Source organism: Anas platyrhynchos, chromosome 6 (assembly GCF_047663525.1).
Source record: "Anas platyrhynchos isolate ZD024472 breed Pekin duck chromosome 6, IASCAAS_PekinDuck_T2T, whole genome shotgun sequence".
Lineage (NCBI taxonomy): Eukaryota > Metazoa > Chordata > Aves > Anseriformes > Anatidae > Anas > Anas platyrhynchos.
Genome location: NC_092592.1, coordinates 36,214,945 through 36,241,068, shown reverse-complemented (window position 1 = coordinate 36,241,068; position 26,124 = coordinate 36,214,945). Strand labels below are relative to the sequence as shown.

The window sequence follows — 26,124 nt, the reverse complement described above, 5'->3', positions numbered from 1 at the left end:
GCAACAACTACCAGCCATATAATTATTTTTTAAAGTTGCCATTATTCTGCCTTTTTGTGTATCTCTAAGAATTCCACTTCTGCTGCACTGGACTTGAACTCGCAAGTCTGTAGAGTCTGTAGTTCTTGTGATTTAAAAAAATAGAGAGTAAGAGAAAGTATATGTGTAATACAATATTTGAAAGAGTTTCTTGGAGGAATAAGGTTCCCGTTGTATGTTATGCTGCTATTGTTTTCATAATTACGTATAAAAACATTGAACCATCTAATGCAGTTACATAGCCAGCTGTGGTAAACTAGTGTTTAAGGGCCATTTGTGAGACTGAAACACACAGAAAACATTTTGAGACCATTCAGCTGAAATATGTCACTTAGATCCTGTCTTCACATGAAGGTTTTGCTGGCACAATTTTATTGGTTAAGAAGACAGGAAAGAAATCCCTGCCCCATCAGCAAAGCTTAGCTGACTAACAACCTAAAGGCAGTGTAAACATTACAGCAAAACACCAACTTTGCTAGCATAATTTATTTCCGTTGGGGATTTGGAATAAAGGGATATTATTTTGCCATTTTGATTTTCATCTCTCCCAGCAATATTGTTGATAAGTTTAATTGCTATATCCTTTCTCATTTATTGTTATGTGAAGGCACAACAGTGAACAATCATTCCAGTCAAAAAACAAAAATCAAAACCAACCAACCAACCAAAAAACAACAACAACAACAAAAAAACCTGCCACCCTCATATGCTGCTAATGTAAATCACATCTCCTTAATAGTTATAATAATTTTAGTTGGCGGCCATGGTCCAGAAGAGATGGAACAATTAGTCTGTTTTACTGGGATATATTTTTATAACCCCCATAAAATGAACTTGCTTAGCCTGAGGTTTTTAGCCATTCAAATGAGGAAGCCCAGCTGAGAAGTGGCAAATGATAAAACTTACCCACATCTTCTCTACTGGACTGTAAACTCAGCTTCAGTGATGTTTGGAGGTGAAAAAATGGCTCCTCTGGTCAAATTCACCTTTATTAAATGACAAAAGTGTATACACAGGCACTGAGTAAAAAATAAATGAATTAATTTCAAGAATGCAAGCATGTTCCTCTATAATGACTCCACAGGGATAACAAGAAAAACAGCTATTGGTACAACCAACAACTTCAGTGTAGTAGAGAGGATCATTTAAATCAAAAGGCTAAGTTGGAAGTTCCTGCACAACAGCCTAAATCCATTTAATGGTTGAGGTGAATCTTCTTAAAACAATTTGTTCTTTTGCCACCATTCTGTAATGTTAGGCTTAAATCAGGTTCCAGAGAAGTACAAATGGGCCTGGCATGAACTTGGATTACACCTTCTGCCCCCATGAATGTTTTAGTATGATCAACAGTTGACAAGACTGGCTCTTAAATGGGCTACGTGTCAATGTACCTTCTGCCACTACCTTCTCAAAAATGAACACAACTGTACATCCTAACGTTTATCCGGTTGTAGGAAAAATGAGATTTTTTTAAAAATTACTATTTTTACTTTTAAGTGATATCTTTAATTCAGTTAATGGACTATGGACTGGAAAGTTAAAGTTGATAGACATTCGTTCTGTCTTGTGTGGTCAATGATGCATTTTCCACTTATGAAAATATCTTTTTTCATTAAAAAAAAAAAAAGAAAGAAATTTAATAGTATAGATAGGTTCCAAATCATATCATCTCTTTGTATGGAGTGGTATGCTTTGTATTTGTAATGCAATACAGCAAAAATCTGTTTCTGGATTCTACTTACTCCTTAAAAGACAATCTAGCACAGTGAACCCTTTGCTCTTAATACAGTTTCTCTTCATGAATGTGATCTACTCAAACAAGAGAGCAAGACTATTCTCCAAATCTTATTACATAGGTTCTTTTTTGTTTCAATATGTCTCTATTTTAGTCTTAAAAAATATCTGTACACCACAACAACTAAGAAAATATAATAGGGGCAGCACTAAAACGAAGCAAGCCAGGCTTAACCCTGATGTAAAGGATGAATTAAGCACAATGACATCAATCAGGAACAGAAAGCTTTGAGGAGCTGTAGGTGATTATTGTCTGCTTAATTTATGAGAGTAAATGCTTGACGAGAACACAGAATAGAATAGATACTTTTCAATATGGAATAATTATGCAATGTAAGACAAAAACATCTTCTGTCTACTCATCTTATTGCTAGGAACTCATGTCTAGCCATAAAAAATATAAAATCTCTTGATGTTTAAAAAAACTTTTTCTCCATTACATCATAATGAAAAATTCAGCCCTGCCAATAAATCACTTCAACTTGCCCCTTTTGTTCAACATTGTGTTCTCTTGTTCCTCTCTTTATTATTAACTTTAACTCCATGGGGCATTACCATATTTAACATCAAGGACTTACAACCTGTACTCCATCACCCACAGAGTTGACAAAGGTGCGATGAAAGCTGTGCATTGCTGATATTGTGCCTTGGTGATTTTCCTCTGTGTAGTTAAAGCTGTAACTAGTGATCGATGTGATCCAGCGTGACCTTTTTCTAACCTATCTTAGCAGCTACCCTCTTTGTATGGCCCCTCGAACTTGTCTTGATTTAAATCCATAATGTACAGCTAGAGGCTCTTTCCTCTTCCACGAAAGATTAAAGCATGAGTCAGAGGAGCACGATCGATTTCTAGACATCTTGGATTTAAAGATAGGGCATATCTGTGATATTTCAAAACACACCAGAACACAGAAAATTGCCAAGAATTTGAGATTATCGTTATAGTGCCTGCTACATTCGGAAATTTTGAAAGAACCCACCACAAGAGCCGTTGCAAGAAGCAGACACAGCTGGATCACTGAGCAGACATATGTGCATCTTATTTTTTTTGGGGGGGAGTAAATAAATATCTATGTTTGAGACACAAACTGTCTCCTGAAACTCCCTAAAGGATCTTGTCTTGGAGGTCCTGATCTAAGATTTCTTAATTGTTATTGCAAAGTTCTAATGGCAGAAGGTACCACATCATGACATCCTTGTGGCTATCGTGGGCTCCAAACTAAACATAGTATTTCATACAAGAAAATGAAAAGCATCACAAAAATTCTTTGCCTTGATCAAAAATGAAGATGATAGCTGCTTTACTTTTATTCTGGCAATGTTGTATTGAAAACATACTTCTATTTATTAATTGCAAAGTGACATTCTTATTTTCTTTTTCTATTTTTTGGATTGTACTTAGCAAGGCTTCTGGGAGTACTTCAGGAAGTGAAGGAAAATTGATTTTTCCATTTATTCATCTCATCTTTCAGTTTTCAACAATGCATTCAGAACACTAAGTTAAATGTTTTGTTTGACCACACCAAATTCACACACTCTGATAAACTACTGCATAGAACTTACTCTTGCCTCAGCATGCCTGAAACAGTATGTGTAAAAATGTCCTTAAAGGAGGGAAAAATCGCAGCAAGAGAGAAAAAAAAAGGAGGGGGGAGGTTGAGGGGGGGGGGGGGGGAGGGAGTGGGGAAAGAGAAATGACATATTAGTAATGAAAGATGTTACTAAGAAGAAATATATTTTTGCTTGGCAAAAATAAGAGGCTTCTTTTTCATTGCCAAAGTAGGCAGATTGATTTTCAGAGTTATGCAAACCTCAAAGTTTTGCCTGGAGGAGATCCTGAAAGAGAATTTGAGGAAGGCTCATTCCAATTCTTCTATTTGATCCACAAAGGAGAAATACTGCTGGCATTAGCTCAGTATGCCCTGGGATGCTATTGACCTGTCACCCTTGAAAGAAGAGAGAGAGACGGGAGAAAGGCAAGCCTTCTCCATGCATGGCTTCCAGTAATATCCAGACTCTGACTATTAGAAAACTAGACCTCCACCAACTAGGACCCAGATTCCAGTGTGAAGTTCTTAGCCATTTTATACTATTTCCAATGTCACTTTTAGATTTTATTTTATTTTATTTTATTTTATTTTATTTTTAATTTAAACTCTAGTTAAGGATCAGGATCGTTTTGTTCATTTGATAAACATAACAAAACCATCAATTTCTATGCAAAGAGAAATGACCTTTCTTTACGTATCTCCAGTCTTCAGTACCAGCAGAACAGGCTTTTGATGGCAACGGGCTTTATTTTATTTGCTTGGTATTCCAGCACTTTACTGTGTGACTGCAAGCAAGATAGAAAAGAAGCTTTTTGCACTTTCATACCTTTATCATGCTATAACTTGCCAGTAGAAAATGAACAGAATATGTGGCTGCAGGGACATCCTGTATTAATGATCCATTAATCCAAGATTTATCCGTTATGTGTTAGATGAAAAGAATTTTGAAAACATTTTAAGTAGTTTCTCTGCTTATCAATACTGTAATGAACCTAAACCCACCATTTTCTGCAGTCTTCTAAAACCTAAGTAGTAGAGTCAAGGTAAGCAGAGACTTAAGGCAGAACAACCATCAAACTGTCACGATTAGTGCTTCATGAGCAAAACAACATTTCCCTGTAACTTTCTTTTCCCTGGCAGTATGGATCTTCACCATGTCACTGACTACAATTTGAGAATAATCCCTTAAATGTAGAGGAAAATTGTTTAATATTCTTATTTCCTTTACATCATTATTATAGACTTATTATGCTCTCCTGATTTGCCTTTTTTTTTGCAACTGTAACATTGCCTATAGTCACATAATCCCAGAGGGGACGGAAAGAAGAAATCCATTACCAGTAGGACATTTATTTCACCTCTGACATCCCAGAGATTAGCCTCTGGACTGCAAATTCAGTGGTGTTTTACTAGATACAGATGCATAGCACTGCACACCTTTTTATAAAATAACAGCAGTGGGAAGTCTACCTGAGAGAGAAAACTTTGAGAAGAAAAATTTTCTGACTCCTGTAAAATAGTGAAATTTTTTGCTCAAATCACAATATGGGATTTAGGAAGGGATATATCTTGTCTTTTCTCTTTCTTACAATGAAAGATCAAGATATATCCATTTGTGATTTCTGACTATGAAAACAACCAATGGGAGAAAACTTCAAGTGGTTAGGTGTTTGATCTTCATATTTTTAAGCCTTTAAAAATCAAAGGGTTAGTAAGCATCCCCTCAGCTTTAGATAATCTCTTTTGGCTTTTCAATTCTCTGTTTTTCATATTATTCATATTATAAAGGAGGAGATCTTTCTTTTGCTGAGAAAAAAAATGTAAAGTAGTAGAAGCAAATGTGAAAATTGCATCCTGGGGTTCCTTATTTATTGCCTTGCAATTATTTCTAGACCAAACCTGTTCGGTTCAGCACTAAAAAGATGGGTTTGCTACTACATATCACCGAGACCTTGACAAAGGTAAGCCTGATATTTTCTGGGTCATACTCTCTAAAAAGAAGTTACAATGAGAATATTTAAAACTCTCACTCACAATGTGTAAGCCAGAACCCCAGTTGCCTTCTACTTCTACAGGACTGAGAAAACCCCCTAAAGAACAGCAATAGGTTATTTAAAGACCAAAGTAAATAGATCTGACTGTAAGTAGACAGAGGAAACAGATCAATGTCTCAGGATGGTGAAATCTGTACAGTAGTTTTTTGACACAAACCACATGCTGGGGCTCATCCAACAGGAGACTTTTCACCAGGTGTTTGTTCAAACCTATAAAGGTGTAGATTAGCTGCTTCAGCTGATGCAGGGATGTGATTTTTTATTTTTTTTTTGTATGTCCTATAAACTTTTATAGCTGTTTTTTTTTCTTTTTTTTTTTCTTTTTTTTTTTGGGGGGGGGGGTGGTCATGAGTACATAGTTTTTTTGTAGACAAATATAATCTTATTCTATTCCTACCCCAGACTGTTAGCATTTTTTCCTTTAGAGGTACTCCCATACCAATCGTGGATACATGACCTCCAGCTTGCTTGGACCAGGGGGAGAGACAGGCTATGCAGGGTTGTAAAATATGATGCAAATACATGCTAGAACCTGAAGCTGGAGTCCAGGAAAAGGTCTTTGACAAAACAAACACACTATGTGGTCCAAGGCCTCTAGGCTCCAAGTTGTATTACTGCCATGACTTCAGACCACTTCTGTGATGGATTTTATAGGGATACAACAACATGAGCTAGCACTGTAAGCAACTGGGGAATTTTTCTAAGAGTAGTAGCAGAGGTAGATGATTTAAGTCAAACCTTTTCATAGCACTGGACCCACTTGGCACTGGGCTCCTTCAGGGCATTGCCATTTGTAGTTTGGGCTGTGCTCATGAGGACCAGGACACAGAGGATCCCAAGGAGAATGGGCTGCCCCATTTTCCTTCTATTCCACCATCATGCAAGAGCTGCAGCAGAGGCTGATCTGCCTCACCATGCTTGCTGTTCCTCACCAAAACTCACCGGCTGGAAAGCTGTTCTCAGAGAGAGCACAGCTGTGAAAGTTGGTAGCATTATCATATGCAGGACCATAGGGCAGCTCCCAGTTTCTGCAAGTTTCTAGCTCCACTCTGACAATCATGTTAGAACTGAGGGGTGAATTTGTAAAGAAAAGTAGAGGGAATGAGAAATTAAAAGGCAAAATCTGGAAGAATTTTGTCTACTATTTCTGTTACTGAAACACTGGGGAGAGGCCAAAAGACAGATGCAAGAATAAGGTACCTCAGGAAAATTTGGAATAATTATAGAAGCTAGGTCCGTTTAAATCCTCAGAGGTGATCTGTCACTACCTAGACCTTAATCTTGAACAAAAAGGAAAAAAAATGTGATATTAGAGGATATATATAAATATTTTCAAAGCATATCAAGCAATCATAGTAAGATTGAAAGACTGGAAGCTGAAGCTACACAAACTCAGAGGAAGAAAGGTGACGTGTACTCAATAGCAGTCAATCACTATGAGAATTCTCATGCATGGTTTCCTCATCACTTTTTTTTTTTCTTTTTTCTTTTTTTTTTTTTTTTTTTTTAATGGATGTCTTACTACAATATATGCTATTGTTTATTAATTCACTCTGGTCTGTACTACGTAGGAAGTCAGACTAGATGATCATAATATTCCATTCTGGCCTTAATCTATGTATGATTATAAACTTGTTGATATATAGAGTTACTTATTCCTGATGATCGTCTCCTTCTCTTTTCAAGGTGATGATATTTTCAAGACAAAAGTGAAACTAGCCAAGGCAAAGTTTGCTTGATGAAAATGTGCTGCCAGTTTGACATCTGTGAGTCACAGATGTCTCGGTGAGGATGTTAGCAAGTAGATCTTGAGGCTGAAATCTTAAAATACAAAAAGTAAAAAGCCAGTGGTATCACACACCTGGGTTCAGGTGTGCCATGCTGGGCTGTTCTGGAGGGGACAACAACCCTTTCTGGCCCTTTCCCTATCCCACACTCCTCCATTAATATTGGGGAGGCAGTTTGCACATAACGTTTACAGGGAGAATGGTGTGAACTCTTACTCATTTTCACAAACAAAATATGCCCAATCAACAGATGCATTTTTCCCCTGCTTTGCAGTTGCCAGTGCAACAATTCTGCAGAAATGTTACAGGTGGGCTTTGCACTCCCACTGGGCCCCACGTTAGAGACTCCCGCACAACAGAGGCTTGCAGGTGTTTCCCATATCTTTGTGGTTATTTCTTTTGAAATGCATCTGTTGAAATGCATCTTGCCTACTGCTTAAAAAAAATAAATTGCTTGGCAATGCAGTGTGTTTGCCTTAGCTTTAACTGCCCACCCACACTGTACCAGGGCATGTTTTATGTTATTTAGATCGGTCATGGGTACAATGCAAGCCTTTGACCAGTGAGGCTTCCCTTCAGAGGGGGAGGCTCAGAGGGGAAAGGTGACCCAGAGATGTGGTAACATTTTTCACCTCCACTTCACTTTCCAGCAGGGCAGCCCTGTAATAGTTGGCACCGGCTGCATTACCACCTGCCGTCTCCTCAACATCCCAGCAGAAAACCGCACAAAACCCAGCTTGTCTTCAGGTAATTGCACTTGTAAAAGTAGAAGCAGGTCACTTAAGCATTACATATGGCATCTTATTAAGCACCTCGTGATACATAAAATTAAGACAAATGAGAGAAAATTTCCTAAAACACTTCTGTGGTCACAAACTGTATAGTTGACTTGAATCTGGTAAGCTTTCCTGTGCTATGAGTCCATAGTTCCCATAACCTTTTGGAAAACCTTTGATTTAATTTCATTTTGCTTCCCTAATAATTACTGATGTCCTGTTGCGCCATCAAAATAAAACAAGTGATCAAAGGAGGACCTAGAAAAACAGATCTCAAATACATCCAGCTTAAAGTAGACAGAGGCTGAACATATTTTGTTTCTGAATTCTCAACATGAGCAAATAACTCAGACATGCAAAGTGGTCTGGGAGGGAACTGGAAGTCAGATGATTATATGGACAGTACTAATCTACCTTGCTCTCTTAATTTTATTGTAGGAGCAGAATAAGTTTTTTTGTTGTTGTTGATGTTGCTCTTTTTTCCCTCCAAGATATAATTTAGACACCACTGGGAGTTGTTTGGATGCTGCCTTCCAAATTCAATGCTTTTATTTTTTAATACCGTCATACACTGGATAGGCAGGCACATGCCAAGCTCTAGCCAGTTCCTTTAGAAGCAATGCCCAAAACCAGGCAGAACCTCACTAGCACCTAATTGCTTTTGGAAAATAAACATTTTACTTCATATTTCCAGTGCTCTGCCTAACAACATGGTAGGTCCTCTGCTTCTCATGCAGGAAAAGAGATTAATGAGTACTTTAGTACCCACCCTGCCTGTCTTCAGGCAGCCATCTATGAATAGGTGGGAATAATTTATACCTGGTGTCTATCTCACAGAATCACAGAATTTCTAGGTTGGAAGAGACCTCAAGATCATCGAGTCCAAATATATCTCTTTCCTTTGTCTAAGCTAGACTGTTACTTAGCTTGAAATAGACTACTAACATTTAAACAGTTAATGTCTAGTGAAATAAATTTAATTTCTACTGTGTATGCTCCTGACCTGAAAGAACAATTCTCTAAAATTTTCATAGGACAGTAATCTATACAGTTTTTCTTCATTACCTACAAAAAAAAAAAAAAAAAGGAATATATATATATATTGGTACAATAGATTCCTCGAAGTGTACAGCTTGCTTTGTAGCCAAGCATTCTACAGAGCACATTAGACAATTAGTCAATATATTGTCTATGTATATTATGCATGTCTTAAATTCTCAAAGTCTTTTATGATTTCTAGTATTGTAGTTGTAGTAACAGACATTTAACAAGAGTTGCATATGCTAAATGGGCATATTATAAAATATAATATGGCACCTACCAGACTATCAGGTGATTAGAACCTATATGCCTATATTCCTGAAACTAGGCTACTAACAAGACATATTAATCACTTTACATGTAAGAAAGATAAACTTTAAATATTTTTTTTTTTTAAATCTTAGGTATAATGAGTGTTTTAATGATAAAATGCCTAGTTCTATAGTTCTAGTTCCTTACTTAGAAGCATTTAGAAGCTTTTGAAAATGTTCTTTTACCTACAAGGTGTAGGTCATCTGTATTTGAAATACTCACTGGATAAACTATACATAACTTGAAATAACTGCTGGATAAATAAATACAGCACTTTCTACTTCCTTAAGAAAGTTGATCTGCATCATTGTTTACCAGAATTTGGCTGGAAGGGGAGAAATAATACATGGCATAGAAATTTGGGCCACAGAACCAAACACTTGACACTGCCATCCATAAACGCCCTACCTCACATCTAATGACTGGTGCCACAAGGCTGTACCCAATGTTATGCAGGGTGTATTCAAGTGAATGAAAGGTAGCGTTCATAACCAAAGGCTCTTGACCTGATGGTGACCCACTCACTCCCCTTTTAAGAGGCTTCTTGTGGGGAGAAGGGGAGACAAAAAACCAGCACACACTAGAGCGCTTGTTTGAGTAGTGTTCTGAGAGGCAAAGGGAATCTCATTAGCCTTGAAAGAGATTTTCCTGAACCTCAGAAAGGTTCCTTCATATTTTTCAGATTCATTGTACTTTTGTAGTTAAATTAGCCAGAATAGCTTTCAGATGCCGGTGCAGTCATTTATGAACAATAGTGGTCTTTCTGTCCTAAGATGCACTAAAAATGTGGAACAGCTCTTTCTAAAGTATGTAAGCAAATGTAGTGCTCAAGTGGTCTAGATGAACACTGAAACACGTGGAACAATATAACCTAGGGGTTACCTCAGTCATCTTAAATACTGCAAAATCTCTTCTGGATGTTTGTAATTGGAAAAACAGCAGAAGACAAAGAAACCAAAGAGCTATCAGAGGGAAAGCTAAACCAGGTAAAAACAAATCTAATAAGAGATTATGGAACAGGCTTTACTGAAAAGCCAGATCTAAACTCCACAGATCTCACTGATGGAACAACAAATGAAAGACATGAAAAAAATAGTATGGGCAATATGTAAGTTAAGGCTGTTTGAATACAAAGTGTAACCAGCTATCCAAAGGTAGTAGTGTCATTGAAAACAACATACTTGTCCCCTCAGATGAAATCCTATTATTATTTCTGGATGAGTCACCCAAGACTTATTCCACAGAATGAGCACATACCTTACAGAAACTCTTTCCAGCAGAATGCAATGAAAATAGAGCAAGTGGAGTGATGGACAGCAGCTGGGGCCCGGGCAGCACCTTGGTTCACCACCACGCAAGGCAGCTTCAGCACTGGGCTGCTGCCACCCAGCCCCAGCTGCACCCTGAAGCCACATGCACAGGTTGTCTTTGTCTGGAATTTAGACTTTGACTGATGTGTGCTAGGAACAGAAGGTTTATATTAAGGGAAGTGGGAGAAAGAAAAAGAATTGAGAAAAAAAATAAGAATATTAGGAGTTTGTAGTACAGATTTGGAGGTAAAAGAACACAGAAAGACAAGAAACCTCCTCAACATGTTAAAACATATCAGATTATATATATACATATATATATATAGATACAAAGATATTGGATGGTTCAAGTCAGCACATTTGTTCAGACTTTGATAAGAACTATACCACTTAAGTAATTAGAAAGCATACTACCTAGTGCCATTGAAATTGGTCCACCTGAAAATTCATGCTGCTTTGAGAAACTGACAGCAATTTTTGACAAATACTGGCAGAAAGAAAAAAAAAATAAATCTGGGCTGATGTCTATAAATACTAGAGAGTAACATCACGGGGAGATCATCATCATGAAAAAAGATGCTGTGCAACCTCACCTGAGCCACTGCATAACTGCTGGGTGGGGCAACTCCTAATGCAAGGGGTAATAACCTTAGTGATGGAGAGTGCCTCACAAAGCTCACAGGTTATTTTGTGTTCCAGGAAGGAGGAGAAGGAATGTGCCTGTTGTTTTCTGGATGGGATGTGTAATCTGACCACTTGGCAGTCTCCCATACAAGCAAGCAAGTGGCAAGGGGCAGGTGTTCTGGGACTGAGGAACCACGCAGAGTGCACAGAGTACAGGGAGCAGCAAGATAGAAGTGTGTTTCCTTTCGTTCTCTACAGAGGGATGCTACAGCTAACCAAAAAAATAAACCCTTGAAAGTCCCCCAATGACAAAAGTAAGTGAAATATTGTCATAATTTTTTTTTTTATTTTTATTTATTTATTTATTTTTACTAGCTGGGACAGAAAAAAGCTGGTTTGTTAAGAGGCAGTATAAAAACAAATAGAATTGTTTTCACAGATAACATCACCCCCCCTTTTCTTAGTTGTTTTAATTTGTTCTCACTGTAGCTCACTGGCAGTTCTCACTGTAGTTCTCACTGGGAGACTACTGTGTAGTCTCCCAACTATCAGCCTTGAAAATCAAATAAGAACTTACTCCAGTGGTCTTTGAAAGCCCTTTAAAAAGAAATGCATTCTAAACAAAATTAAGTCCTCTCCAGAACAATATTACATTTATATTTTGTGGCACCTAGAGCAACACTTTGTTTTTTTCCCCCCGTTTCTGAGCTTTATGAACCTAATGGCTGGATCTGCAGATGCTCACCCTCCCACGAGTGCTGGCCTCTTCAGCAAATTCTTGTTGCTGTCTTGTCTTCAGAAAAAGCCTTAGATATACAGGCTTATCTAAGTGATTTAAACACAGCTACCTAAGGATGTGATGGATTTCCTTTATATTCAGTCTCCAGTCAAGACTAGATGGATATCTAAGAGACATGTTATAGCTCAGAGAGTGAGGTGCTTGATGCAGAAATTACAGGGTCAGATTCAAAGCCTGGTGTTATGTGGGAGGTCAGGCAAGGTGAGCTTGTACTTCAAACCAGTGCATCTACACTATAAATTTCAAAGCTGTCTGTAAAACTATGAAATGCACAAGGAATTTAATGCAAAGCATTTACCTTTTCCTTTTGTTTGAGCTGTAACCCAAGGCTTTGCCTTTCTGCCACATCATTTTGAAAGGAAATTAATTTCCCTGCTCACTAGTTTTGGTGAAATTATTTAATGTAAATTTTCAGCTACCACTTACTTGATCATAGAAACTTTCTTAACCCCAAACCTCTCTCATTTCAACACTTTCCTCCAACAAGAACTCCACCTGAAACAAAAATAATTCTCTCTATAACCTTTCAACCCAGAACTCCCTATTCAGCTTTAAATTCAACCACAGGGAAGAGGATTTCCCTCTCCTTTTTCTTCATATTAGACAGTTACTCACTTACCTGTTTTCATCTAGTCTTTCCTCAGCCCCTGATCCTGAAAGAAGCTGGTTCACAGAGCACTCACAGAGCATCACTGAACATGAGGAGAGTATACCTGCAGGGAAGCTCTTTGAAGGGTAGGCCTAAATTTGTGAAATCTTCAAAGAAAAGATGGAATGGATGCACACTGCATTAACATTACGGAGCTTCTGCCTGTCTAGGATCTCTTGATGCTATAGTAATATGAAATTTATAACTTCCTATGTAGTTTTTACTAAATGGTGATGAGGGAGATGTTCTCTTTGTCCAGGCTCACCTGGCCATCTCAATTCTCTATAACATTGTGTTTTTTCTATCTCTCTTTCTGGAAAGAAGAGCAATATAAAAGAAAATAGAGAAGGGCAACAGAAAATGGGTCCAATTAATCAGAATAGACATATTCAAAGGTGATAACCAAAGGCTGAATGGACTTGGTTGTTACTGTCCCCACATAGAGCCAAAGGCTGAATTTGGCTGTTATTTTCCTCATGTAGAACCAGTCTTTGCTCCATGGACAAGAGAGTCAGCTCAGGGGAAACACTGAGAGTTTCTTATTAGTATGTTAGCTGCATATGTCCTAAAGACTGATCTTCCAAAGATCAGGCAAGATCATGTGCCACATTCAACTTCTGTACACCTCTGAAGAAAGAGTAGACTTACACATCTGATTATAAGGTTATTTATGGAACTTATGAAGCTTGAAAATAGAAGGAAAAACAAACAAACAAACAAATAAAAACACTAAAAACCAACCAACCACCACTACCAACCTCACAAGTCTCCACCTTTTAACGAAGCAAGCTGAGGAAGTGCCAGGTTATCATGAAATGGAAGTAGCTGAAAAATAGTGAAAGAACTGATACCTGAGGTGTCTCGAAAAGAGCTCATTCCAAAAACAGTGCTTGGTGCATGGGGGAACTGGAAATTGGAGTTGTATAACTCTAAACAGAAATATTGGCTACCTGCAAAATATACAACAGTAACACAAATCTTGGGAAGTAAGAGCTGCAAGCTAGCAAGCCTCAGAGGAGGTAGAGGCAGCTGCCCAGATTTCTTAGCACTGGGCCTTTATGAGCTGAGCACTTTACTGAGCATGTTTTCTTTAATATTTATTTTCACAGAATCAGCCTGATCTCATGTTCCAGGAATGAAACCCTGGCATGGAAGTGGCATATCTGCTAGTTAATGTCAACATTTGATGTGCAGTGAGAGAGCAAACAGGATTTCATATTGTGGTAAAAACTGAATTACTATTTGCTTTAATTCTATTTTCTTTGTGTCAGATACATTAAGAGTCTCATAAAAGAGCAAAAGAATTTCATTCTTACTTGAAAAAAAAAAAAGAAAAAAAAAAACAAACAAGGAAAAAAAATACCTACTTCTACAAGTTCAAGCAAAATGTAATATCTAGGTAGTAATGAATAGGTTGAAACATCCTTCGCAGAAAATATCACAATAAAAGACCCCAGTGATTTGTATAGCACTTACATATTAAGGAGGGAAAGACCACACTTAACTGTGAATGGACTATGCTATAGCAGAAGAAAATTCCTCCCTGACTTAAAAATAGTCAAAGACAGTCCAAGCTATCATATAGAGCAGGTACAGCTCACTGTCTAACTCTCACCAGTCACAGAAACTATGCCCAATTCATTCATGCACTTTATTGTCTTCCAGTCTTCTGGACAAAAGATCACAGGAGATTGTGTTTCAAATGGTGATGTCCCAGGTCTGGGAAGAAATCAGCTATGGGACTCCCACTGCTGTAGGAAGCTGGTGCTCAGAACCCCAAGGACTTGGTCTTTGGTTCAAAAATACAATAATTAATGACAACCAGCACTGGCACAGCACTTCTGCAAGTCTTAGAGCAGAAACACCTGCAGTATATCCCACCCTGGCAGGGAAACTGAGCTGGTGACCTAACAGTCTTTTCCACCTCTAACTTCTGTTTTTTTTTTTATGAATCGTCAGTCACACCTAAGTGTGATATCGCTATAAAATCCCAGTCATGTAAAAAAGCTGGCAGAAAGCTTTGGCCATGCAACTCTGTGATTTTATGCTTAGCTATGTCCTAAAACTGAAAGGAGGAAGTAGACTTTTAAATATCAGTGTTGATAGTTGCTTTCAGATATTTTGAGACACAAAATCCAATTACACAGAGAGCAAAGTCAGCTGCAGTTTGGGCTACATCACAGACTCAACTCCTCCCCCCTCCCTACCTCCCAAAAAGAGAAAAAAGAAAGAAAACACCATCTAACCATCTAAACATCACCTGTGGTTTGGAGAGACAAATACAGTTTTGATTTTCAAGAAGTTGGCAAGGACTTCTTTATAGAATCATAAAATCATAGCACCATTTAGGTTGAAAAAGACCTTCCAGATCATCAAATCCAATCAACCTAACCTACTGAGTCCCATCACCAAACCATGTCCCTTAGTGCCACTTATGCTGCAGAAAGTCCCTGGAGCAAGGCATGGTAGCTAGCACAAACACAGTGCTAGCTCTCTACTTGGGTGAATTGAAGTGATTCAAAAAGGAATATTGGTGACACCTACCTGACAACCATTACCCTGAAACTGCAGCAGAGCTTACTCTTCAGTGTATTTTTCTGCATCATATGCTGCAGTAGGAAAGTTTCTTTGTTTTCTTCTCCTTTAAAATCCTGTAATGTTAAAAGAAAATGCTGGAAGCAAGATCTTCAAATCATACACCAATATTTCATCTTGCTATATAATCATCAAACAGATTTGGTTGTATATTGCACTATATCTCTGTTTTATCTGGAATTTGGAAGTGGTTATTATGATTTAAAAGATGAGAAAGAAAAGGGTCACTCAAAATGTAGAGCTGGAAATCAGAACTGCTGAAGCATCTGAAGTATTTTAAATTAGATTTCAGTCCAGGTCCTGCTCTACTGTGTCCTCATGTTGGGAAAGTATATTCAGAGCTGACACGGCTTTCCCAGGTGTTTTCTACTGGGACAGAGTGCAGAGTGTGCAGTTAATCATGAGTGCATTCAAGTGTCCTAAGGTCTTTGGGTGAAAGCTGTTAGAGACATTGAAAAAGTGTTTAATGATCACAGTCCCATGTCCTGAACACAGGCTGGGTTCATGAAAGTTCAAACACCTTTGAAGAAGCTTAGGCCAAAATGTAAACGGGCCAGAGCCAAGCTGCCATTTCAAACAGCAAGAGGGACAGCTCATTATCAACCCCCGTCCCAAGCACATCATGGTGAGAGTGTCCAAAATGCCATGTCTAGATGGTGTCCAGAAAATGACTCCTTCTACCCAGAGCAAGACCCAATCAAACTGCCTCTAGGTGATCTCCATCCGGGGGCACTCAGCTCTCAGTTTTTGTTTTGATTTCAATGGATGGTGCATACTGCACTTTCTGGGCACAGCTAAGGTGTATGCTGAGTGCTGCTGCTATGATAAACCACAGCAGGCACAAAGTTACTATGTGCAGTTTCTTAAACACAACATAAAAATATATACATGTATATATTTTACAACTACCTCACTTTTACACAATTTCAGTTGAAAATACATATTATGATGGTTACCATAAGAAATCCATCTTGGGTGTTTCAACTTACTGGCCATACATTAGCAAGTCCTGTTCTTCATCATTTTCAAATGCTTCCATTAAAACAAACTAGACATATGAAGGAACATAGATTTTTCAGTAAAAGTATGAGTCAAGGGTGAGAACAATGAAAGTTAGACATCCTTAGGTGTCTGAAGACAGGTTTATCTGCAACTTCTGTAGCAGCTAAGAGGAATATACATAAATTTCCCAGTTCTCTGGGAAGTGGAAATGGAGAGAAAAGAACTATTATCCTATGCAAATCAACACATATTCAAGGAAGTATCTGCCCATAAGGCTGGCTTAGAGACGTGTGAAAAAAGTATGACATTCCCATCATACCCTCATCTTCAGGGTTTCCCCCACTAGACCTGGAGACCCGGGGAAGGTGACACAGCCTTCCACTTGGAAGTCATGGTCTGCACCCAGTGCTCTCTCCTCCTTTTAAATACTTAAATGCTTGCAAGTATCACTTGTGCATGTTTTTTTGTTTTGTTTTGTTTTTGAGCCAAATCACATACTATTGTAGGCCACCTGCACATATTTTTTGCATCACCTTAGCACAACATACTCCTTAATACCAAGCTTAACAATGGCATGGTACTGTTATTTCTTTCTACCACAAGCCGATTAAGTATTAAGAGAAGTTAATCATTAGATGGCTAGTTGTACATTAAAACAGACTCCCTTCTTTGTCTTACAACATTATTAAATGACTTCTTCTTTGAAATGCCACATAAAAGTGATAGATGCCCTTTCTTTAAAAGTCAGCCATCTAGTTGAGCTATGTTTTATATTAGTTCAGCCACAAAGAGCCCTCCTTGTTTCAACATGGAAGTGTGAAGCAGATCAGGTTGAGCAAGCTGGCTGCTGCGAGCACCGGGCTGCTCATGGCTCAGATAAGGGGCCTGAGGCTGAGGAGCATCCCCTGCAAATCTGTGCCCAAAAATTATGGGGTGGAGACAGGGACACAACACAGAAATAAATTAGGTGTAGGCCAAAGATGCAAATGGTCAAATATATTTGTGATAGCGTGATGGAAAGCTGTTGGCATTTCCTAAGCATGTTTAATGGATTTGAAGAGTAGTTTGGCATGGAAACTGCTTCTGAAAACTGCTTCAGAAACAGCAAGCTCTGAGCACTGAAAACGGTGCGTGCCTGTATGTACATGTGCTTGCTTGCACGTTTGTCCTCCTTGTTATAGTTTGTGCGCAGAAAGTTTCAGTGCTTTCAGAAATAAAAGCATTTCCTTCAAAATGCACATACACACAGAGTCCTACACAGCAGATGAATGAACAGGCAGGCAAAAAACTGAGGACTGAGCAACACATTTCCCTTCCTGAACCACTAAAAATGTTTCTCCCAAGAGCAATGCTACATTATATTTTTGCTTACCAGCTTTTATAAAGTAAAACTGGTGCTCAGGAGACTAATACTTACTTTGTGTGCCCCTGTGGAACCACAAGGCATCAAGGCAGGGCTCACCTAATGTATAATCTATATTTACATGTCAAAAAAAAAAAGAAAAAAAAAGAAAAAAAAAAGAGCACCGCCTTATTTAGTTTCTTGATTTATAATCCCTAGTTTTCATAAAAGTCAGTCATTCCCAGTGAAAGAATGCAGCTTAGATTTATAGGATCTACATTATGCCTTAAATCTTAATAGCATTTTTAAAGCACTTTTATGAGTCATCCTAAGTAATGCTTTCCCTCTATTTTCAAGACATCACTTGTAAAAAACAGATCCAAATTTTTACCTTAAAAAACAAGATTATTTTAGCCAACCATGCTGGCATCCACTCTGTTGCAATACTAAACATTCTGTCAGCAATGTCCTTATAAGCCTTTATTTCCAGGGGTTTATAGGTTGAATTTTAACTGCACTTTGTACTAAAGTTTGTCTGATAAGATCTCAACCTGCATAAGCAGTGAATTTGTTTTCACCATCATAGTCAGAATAAAATGAATCTCTGGAGGCATCTGTAAGAAAGATGAAGGTAAAGGGCTTTGTTCTGTGCCCTCTCCCTATTCCTCATGCCAGACTCCTCTTTTCTTTGAGAATTTTGCTTAAAATAAATTAAAGTTAGGTTCAGTCCAGTTAAGAGCAGCACTATCTGATCCCAAGTACATTAATCACATGCATGCATACAGAAATGCTGGGCATCTGTTTTTGCATTTATGCATGGACACAACAATGCCATACCAGTTGTTAAGCAACTCTCTGAAAAAACAATGTGCTTTAGATGGAAATTCAAATATTTTTGAAGATATGAATTGCCCTAACATGGCTTTATAGAGAAGCAATTTCTTAAACATTTTTTAGGAAACCAAGCACCAACTAGTCCATGCTCATATGTTATTAGAAAGTACAAATATATATTGTAGACTCATTTTTCAATAGGACTACTACTGATACCAAGTATACTGTGTAGGAGATATGCTTGCAGAAATTAGGTCCTTAGTTAATGGTGAATTACATAACATGAAAATCTGTAAAATATCTAAACCCCTGTTACCATAGTTGCCTAACTGGTCAAGGCACAGTGGTTACATCTTTTGGAAGAGTTCTAAGAGAGTTGACTCCATTTGACAGAAACAACAGCAATGGAGACCAAACAAGTATTGCCAAAGTCTTGTGATCAAAAGTCGGTCTCCTCCTTTCCCTTTAGCTCTTTAAGGTTTGTGCAACCATGCAGCTTCAACAACTGAAGTGGATGATATCTCGGCACAGAACAGGCAAGAACCTGGAGTGAACAACACAATCTTGGGAGAACTGGGAGCCATGGAGGCAAGAAAGACCAGTTCACCTACCTCTTGGCTGATGCAGTAGTCATGAGTCCATCACGGAAAAGGCAAGCATAAATTCTGAATGGCATTGTCCAAGCTATAGCAGATGTGTTGATAGAGAAGAAGGAGACAAGGTGCTGGGCATTTACAATTGCATTTTCTCTGAAAAAAAAATAAATCATTTTTTTTCTTTTCTTTCTCTGTTTTTAAAACATTAATTTCCTATCTGGTCAAGTTTTACAGATAAAAGTCAGTCATAAACACATCCATTACCATGGCATATCTTAAGATCTTTCAACAGTTTTCTTTGTGTCAGAGAACAAGGCAATTATTTTAGTTTTAACATGTAAAAAATAATACAAATATTTATCTACTATGCATGGAAAAGAGCACCAAAATATATGATTAGATTGTGATTCTTTATGTTAAAAATACACCCTCCTCAAATAATTTATTAATCAATAGCCATAGCCTAATGACTGGTAGGTACTAAGAAGTCTGTCATGTTTTGGATACATACATGTCATTGCTAAGGCCACTTCTTGGTCAGCATCAAAAAGCAAATAAGCTCAAAATGTCTACCTCCTATATTCCCACCAACAAATAGATACTGATATTTATAGATGATCTATTAAGCTAAATTCTAAAAGAAGAAAGTGAGAGAGAGGAGAGAAAACAAACCTCAGGGACTTATCAACTGAGTTCAAATTACTTCCAGACATCCAGCATCAATAATATATACATACTTGTACAGGTACCAACATGAGATGTGATTATACAACATTCAGAGTTCTTGGCTTTGGTCAGCCAAGCAGTTAAACAGATGCTTAAATTGGAGTGTGTGAGGAGTCCTATTGAAACGTCAAATAACTGCATGCCAAACACTTAAGGCTCTATGGACTGCTACTCCAGAACATGCTTTTGCTGCTTTTCAGCTATTTTCTGTGTTTGAAGTTAAAACCTAGTTTGAGCAACTTTTCTGTCTTTTGCCATACTATTGCAGCATGGGAAATTAAACAAATGGCAAAACTCTCCTCTGCTGCCCCCAGTACAGATCAGACAGTGAGGTCCATAACCTAGCCAAAAGTCACAGCTGGTAGCTCATGGCAAGCACAGGCTTAAAGCCTCTGAAACCCTGATCAGTTGTTCTGCAATGGTGAAGGCAACCAAAGTCCTTAGGAAAGCTCCCTGAGTCTAGACAGGGACTAGACTGCAAAAGCTCCATCTGGTACTACAAATCAGCTACTCTTTCTTCCTACCCTGCTTGATGGACTCCATTTAACAGGCAGCAGCGGAGCACACCTGCTTTTATGCCCCACATGAAATACTGCAAGGCAAAACACCAGCAACAGTTCTGTCTGCTTTCTTCAACAAGGGGCCAACCAACAGACAACCCTACTCACTTCACAGAAAGATATGTTCTTAATTGCATTAGCTCCATCAAAATTGGTTGGGTAAATCCTCTCCCAAAATAGCATGGTCTAGTGACAACGCACTGCCTCCAGAGATAAATGGAGAGTCATGTCTCCTCACAGAAACGGAAGAGCATCAAAGTACCAGTCAATATTGGGGATTACATCTGTTTCATGATTTCAAATATCCAAAGTCAAGTGGCTTAACATGCCAATAGAAAAGATGTTCTTCATAAGGTCAGTGCAGCAGGTTTCCCCAAGAGGCTGTGTGGTCTCCATCCTAAGAGGTTTCCAGGACCTCATGAATCCTCGTCACAGCTTCCAAATAACCGTTGCAATGGGATGCTTTAATTCCAAATACATCTTTTATAAAAGCCAAAAAATGTTTTTCATCATTCCTTCCTCTAGCTCAGGAACATGCCTTTTTTTTTTTTTTTTTTTTTAAACAAAAGCTTTTAGTAGTTGAGATGTATAATCTGTGCGGAGGAGTTTATGGCTGGACACAATATAATGTCTTGATGTCAGCTGAGACTCAGAAGGCAATGCCTTTTAAGCTGCACTAGAGAACATATTTTATAGAGAAAGTGAAAATATTTAAAGCATACAGAAAATGGTAGTCCATGAGAAGCCAGCCACTTAATCTTGTGGATTTGGACAATCCAGCTGTGCTGTTCCTAGCATATGTGTGTCTTTGCTTCTTTAAAAAAGCCACCTCTGGCATAGATTACAAAATCTGCCTTGGCAATTTTTACTTCAGAATGCCCAATGACAAAGATATTATCACATGCCATGTTGTATTGGCTCTGTTATTTGAAATGTGTCTTGTTTTCTGATTTTTTCTTCTTTGCCACACATATACTATCCAGCTGGAGCTTGCGCACCAACTGACCTTGTACTAAATAAGTATGTTTACATATCCCTCACATGTAGAAACTTATTAGCTGGCAACTAAGAAGTTTTTCATTTAAGCATTGAATCTCTTGACCGCTAAGAGCCTAACTTTCATTTAGCAGGAGATAATTAGCATTGACAAGTAGGGGCAAGTTATCAGCTACAGACACTAAAATGCATATTACTTGTTGAAGCATGAGTTACTCTTGCTCTTGGATTGCATTAGCTCATACATTCCTCTCTTGAAAGCTTCCTTTTATTAAATATACACTGTGTATGCCTTAAAGCTATCACTCCCTTTTTGGCTTGATCCAATTTGGAGTGTGGATAAACCACTTCAGAGGAAACTTCTGGAGATGATGAGAATAGTATTGGCTAATGCCTTGTACTCCCTACCTTAATTTCATGTCCCAGTGCTGGCTCAAAGTCTGTTGATCTGGTTACAGGATCACAAGCAGATGTTGCCTAGGTCTTTTCTGATATACTGAGTCAGCAAAGGTATAATAGTTTTTAAGCCCAAGTCTCCATCCTGGCTGCAGAGAGGCTGTTGGAGAAAATGTAGGAAGAGAGACAGGTCAATGAGGGGATTTTAAATTACGAATGTCAAGAAAAGAGGAACTTATTCTCAACAATCATTAAGTTTGGAAAACCGAAAGGTTATCTTTGAATTTTTGCTCAAAAAAAATGCAATGTGAAAACAAAAACTTTAGGAGATTTAGGTGTTTGGTGGCCAGATACTCAGTCATCAGGTGTTCATAGGTACATGGCACCACTGGGCTGCTGACTTGCCTTTGGTGTCCTCGTTTGACTGAGTCCCATCCTAAACATGACAATCTCAGTTGTAAGGTCTGCTTTTGGAATCAGATGCAGTTATAAAAATTTCAGTCCAAACAATTTGCCTGTCCAAGTGAAAATGAAATATTTTATTCAGCTTTCAGCTCCTGACCCACTTGCTCCAGATGAAGTCTGATTACAGGAGAGATGACTTCTTTATCTGGACCACAGGGTCAAACAAGCATCTGTCAACAGAAATGCAGGCTAGTGAACTGATCAGAAGTTACGAATACTTTACAGCACACAATGTAAAAGGAAATACCTTGTATTCAGAAGATGGTAAAGAAACACGTGAGGCTTTAGCAAATTGAGATGGAAGAATCGCTTTCTGGTCAAAGAGACCAGAAAGCTCTCTACAAAGCTCTTAGTCTGCTTAGACCAAAAGAAGTCTGAAGATATAGAAAATTAGTAGATGAAATATAAAACATAATGCTGTACATCAAACAGCTATGGACAGCAAACATTGCTGCTCAGTACAGCAGCTGCTACAATGAATGGGAAACCCACATTGTGTTATGAACATCCCTGACAGAAAAGACTACTTCTGTTTCCTCACGTAACAAGGTAAAATTCTGGAGTGAAGGCTTTGTAAGCAGCAGTTCGTATAATTTCTTTCCTGCTGTCATGCAATAAAGTTTAATAAACTTTAGACATCCAGAAATGAAATTACCAAATACCTCATTAAGGTTAATTCATCTGTTTATGCCTCTTGATTGTATGATACTGCTCCTGTACATATGAATGGATTTATAAGGTAAAACATAGCAGAAAGGATCTCCCCACTGCCTTTTTTTTTTTTTTTTTTTAACCGAGATTCCTATTTATTACCTTTTCAGAAAAATAAAAATTAAAATGTAGGCAGGCAGCACTGGAAGAGTCAGGCCTTTCTGTACACAAGAAAAGCTTTCTGCGCTCTTTCTGTTCATCCAGCTACTTAATTTACCTTGCACTAAAATGATCTCTATTGTTTATTTTTAGTGAAATTGTCCTGTTTTTCAGGAAGTCAACCTTCTTTATGTCTGTTTGAAAGTCTTACCAGCCTTCTCAGATCTGGCCAGCTCTGGAAAACTTGTCTCAGCAGCTCTGGGTATTTTGGTAGCAAGAACACCACTCTCCCACCAGCATATCAGGAGGTATATATGGAGGTATATATGCTTTCTTACCTTACTAGTTTGTTACAGAATTTAAACTTCTTCACACTGGGACGCTTTAAATAGCATTAGGTTTTAGGATTTACCAGTAAGGAGAGGTGACAGCTTCTGCATTCAAATAAAGAAACTAAAGTAAAGACCAAACAAAACAAAACAAAAGAATAAACAAGCAAGAAAGCAAACAAAAACAGATCCTTCAACAATAACTAATGATTCCATAATGTTTCCACTTCAGTTTGAATTCATGTTCTGGATTTCACTTGATAGCATAGGACAAAGCAAGTCCTTGATGCACCATGCCAAAAACTTCATGTTTTCTATTAAGCAGTCTGTAAACAATATCTACAGGGAAACACATTCCTTATAGCTATCAGTCACAACTATCGCTGGAAAGTTTGTTTTATTCTGTACTGAACATAAGGGGAGGAGTGACGGCTTCTTGCTTTTGAGCAAGCTTCTTGTGCTAGGACAGCATGCAGAAATGGAGAGCAACATAGCACATGTGAATTTAGCTTCCATTCTAACCACTGATACCTATTAGAAAAATAACAAACCAAACTATTATTCATGTCTAGAAATGCCACCAGAATGTGTGACTAAGGACACGTGAGAGTGATCAACTCCTATCAACTACCAGCATGGGAAACGTTTTGAATTTATTTCTGCTTTGGGTAGATAACATGCCTGATATTACAAAAGGCTGCTTGATGAAATTCTTTACTGAAAGAATCACTGCTGCTGGGAAGCTCAGAAATGATTTTCAGAAACTGAAATACGATCACAATGAAAATCTCAGTTCAGCTTTCAGACAGACATCGGTAAAATGATGCTTTCCTGAAAGCACGCCTAAGTGGGAAGCAGATTGGCAACCCTTTTGGCAAAACTCTAATGCAGCACTTCAGCAGGGGTCTTCAAAAGAAACAGAATAACTCAGCAACACAAAGGCAGCAGAAACGCTGCATTTCACTCCACGCGTTGTCTTCAAAAAGAGCCCGCGTACTTTGAAGAGAATTGTAGTGGACAACGATTAAACTGTGCAGTCAGGGGAAGAGAGCAGTGAAACCCTGGGACATGTCTGCACCCCACCGTGCCCACACGACCCATGGGCAGGAAGCAAGTCGGCCCAGCCTCATGAGTGGGGTGACCCCCACAGCGCACCTCCAGCTCCGAGCTGCTCAGCCCTGCGTGGGGGCCGGGGCCTGACCAGCCTCCAGCAGCTCTCCTCCGTCTCTGACACACAGAAATGCCCTCAGATCGGCGTCGCGGTGAATGGCGAAGAGCTGAGGCTTGGCTGATTCACTCTGGAAATACAGCACATGTATTTTTTTTAGCAGAAGCTGTAATTTTACTTAAGGCTCCAAATTTGGATTGGGCATCTTTCTAAAAGTTGACCTCCTGCCTAACCAGCAACTGTGGGGCAGATGCAGAATCACATCCCACCTTGGAAGACCACGACCTTAAGAATTTATATATATCAAACATGAACTTCATTTTGATCCTTTCCCACTGTCCAGAGATGTCAGAGATCAGTTTAATTGCATAGCCTGTCAAGACTCCCTGGGAATTATGTGTATTTTCTCTCTCTCTCTCATACAAAATCCATCTCCGCTCTGAATAATTACTGCCAGAGCTGAATCAGAACCTGCCAAAGTTTCAGGAAAGAATCCAACCCTTTTCTACAAACATTCAAAGCAAATATGAATTTGCGTTGCTGTTTGTTTTCTCCCTTCTTTTTTTTTTTTCCATTTTTTTTTTTTCTTTTCCACAATCCCCCTTCACGTCATTCTCTTTGAATATCTTAGCATGAATGAATTTAGTGAGGGAGTGGTGCATAAGAAATCTTTGGGCAGATCCTCAGCTGGTGTACAATTGGCTGCAGTAAGGCTACACTCAGTTACATCCTGGAAATGCATCACAGTGAATGTGAAAAGCTCTCTTGTAGGTTATTCACCTCAATGTTCCCATCAGCTATCTCAGCTTAAAGATTTTCGTTATTGAGTCAGAGGACCAAACAATAGTATGGGATTGAGCCCAAGCAATTAACTCTTCACTCAGTTTTATAACTGAACCCTGAACTGGAATCCCACAGAGGACCTGTAACAATCTTATTCAGAGAAAACAACATTTTTTTTTCATAATGAAAATTTGGAATACAAAGTTAAAGAACAGCCCATGATTCGCACACAGAAAATTAAAAAAATAAATAAAAAATCACAAAACCAAAAGGCTGTTAATTGAGGCGTTTAATCCCAACAAGGTATTCATTCTGAGATAATTAGTTCCATGAAACCCTCTGCCACTGAGACACGGCGAAGAAAACCATCTTCAAAAGTTAGGTATGTAAGAAGCACAGAACTTAAGGACAGAGCAGTCTGTGATGAAACCCTACAGAGCCCTGACGAGAAGAAAAAGTTCTGGAGGGAACTGAGCCTCTCAGTGTGAGTCATTCCTGTGTGAAAACATGTTATGATTTAGAAGACTCTACAACAGGAAAAGAATGGGGAAGATATGCCAGCAGAAAGCCTTACAAGTTTCTTATAAATAAGAAACCAACACCACTGTATGTCAGGCGAGAAAAAAAAAGAAAAAACAAAACACAAACATGAGTAGCAACAAATGGGATCCTGAAAAACAGATGAGTCAACAGTCAGCAATACAAGTGATTAAAACTGAAATTATATCATTTCTAACTCATGGTGCATAAAGTACTATACTTAAAAAAAATAAAAATAAAAGGAAGA

General features: G+C 38.4%; 2 long non-coding RNA genes across 2 annotated transcripts; one reads left to right on the top strand and one right to left on the bottom strand.

Annotated features, from left to right (window-relative positions):
- Positions 1-944: 944 nt before the first annotated feature.
- On the bottom strand, positions 945-21,931 carry LOC113844017 (uncharacterized). The gene is made up of 4 exons (XR_005266895.2): positions 21,795-21,931; positions 19,120-19,257; positions 15,280-15,386; positions 945-1,025 (listed from the first exon to the last, which is right to left on the bottom strand). It is a non-coding gene; the product is annotated as an uncharacterized lncRNA (long non-coding RNA).
- On the top strand, positions 11,326-19,226 carry LOC140002755 (uncharacterized). Its single transcript, XR_011810164.1, has 4 exons — positions 11,326-11,601; positions 12,720-12,821; positions 13,845-13,958; positions 18,978-19,226. It is a non-coding gene; the product is annotated as an uncharacterized lncRNA (long non-coding RNA).
- Positions 21,932-26,124: the final 4,193 nt, after the last annotated feature.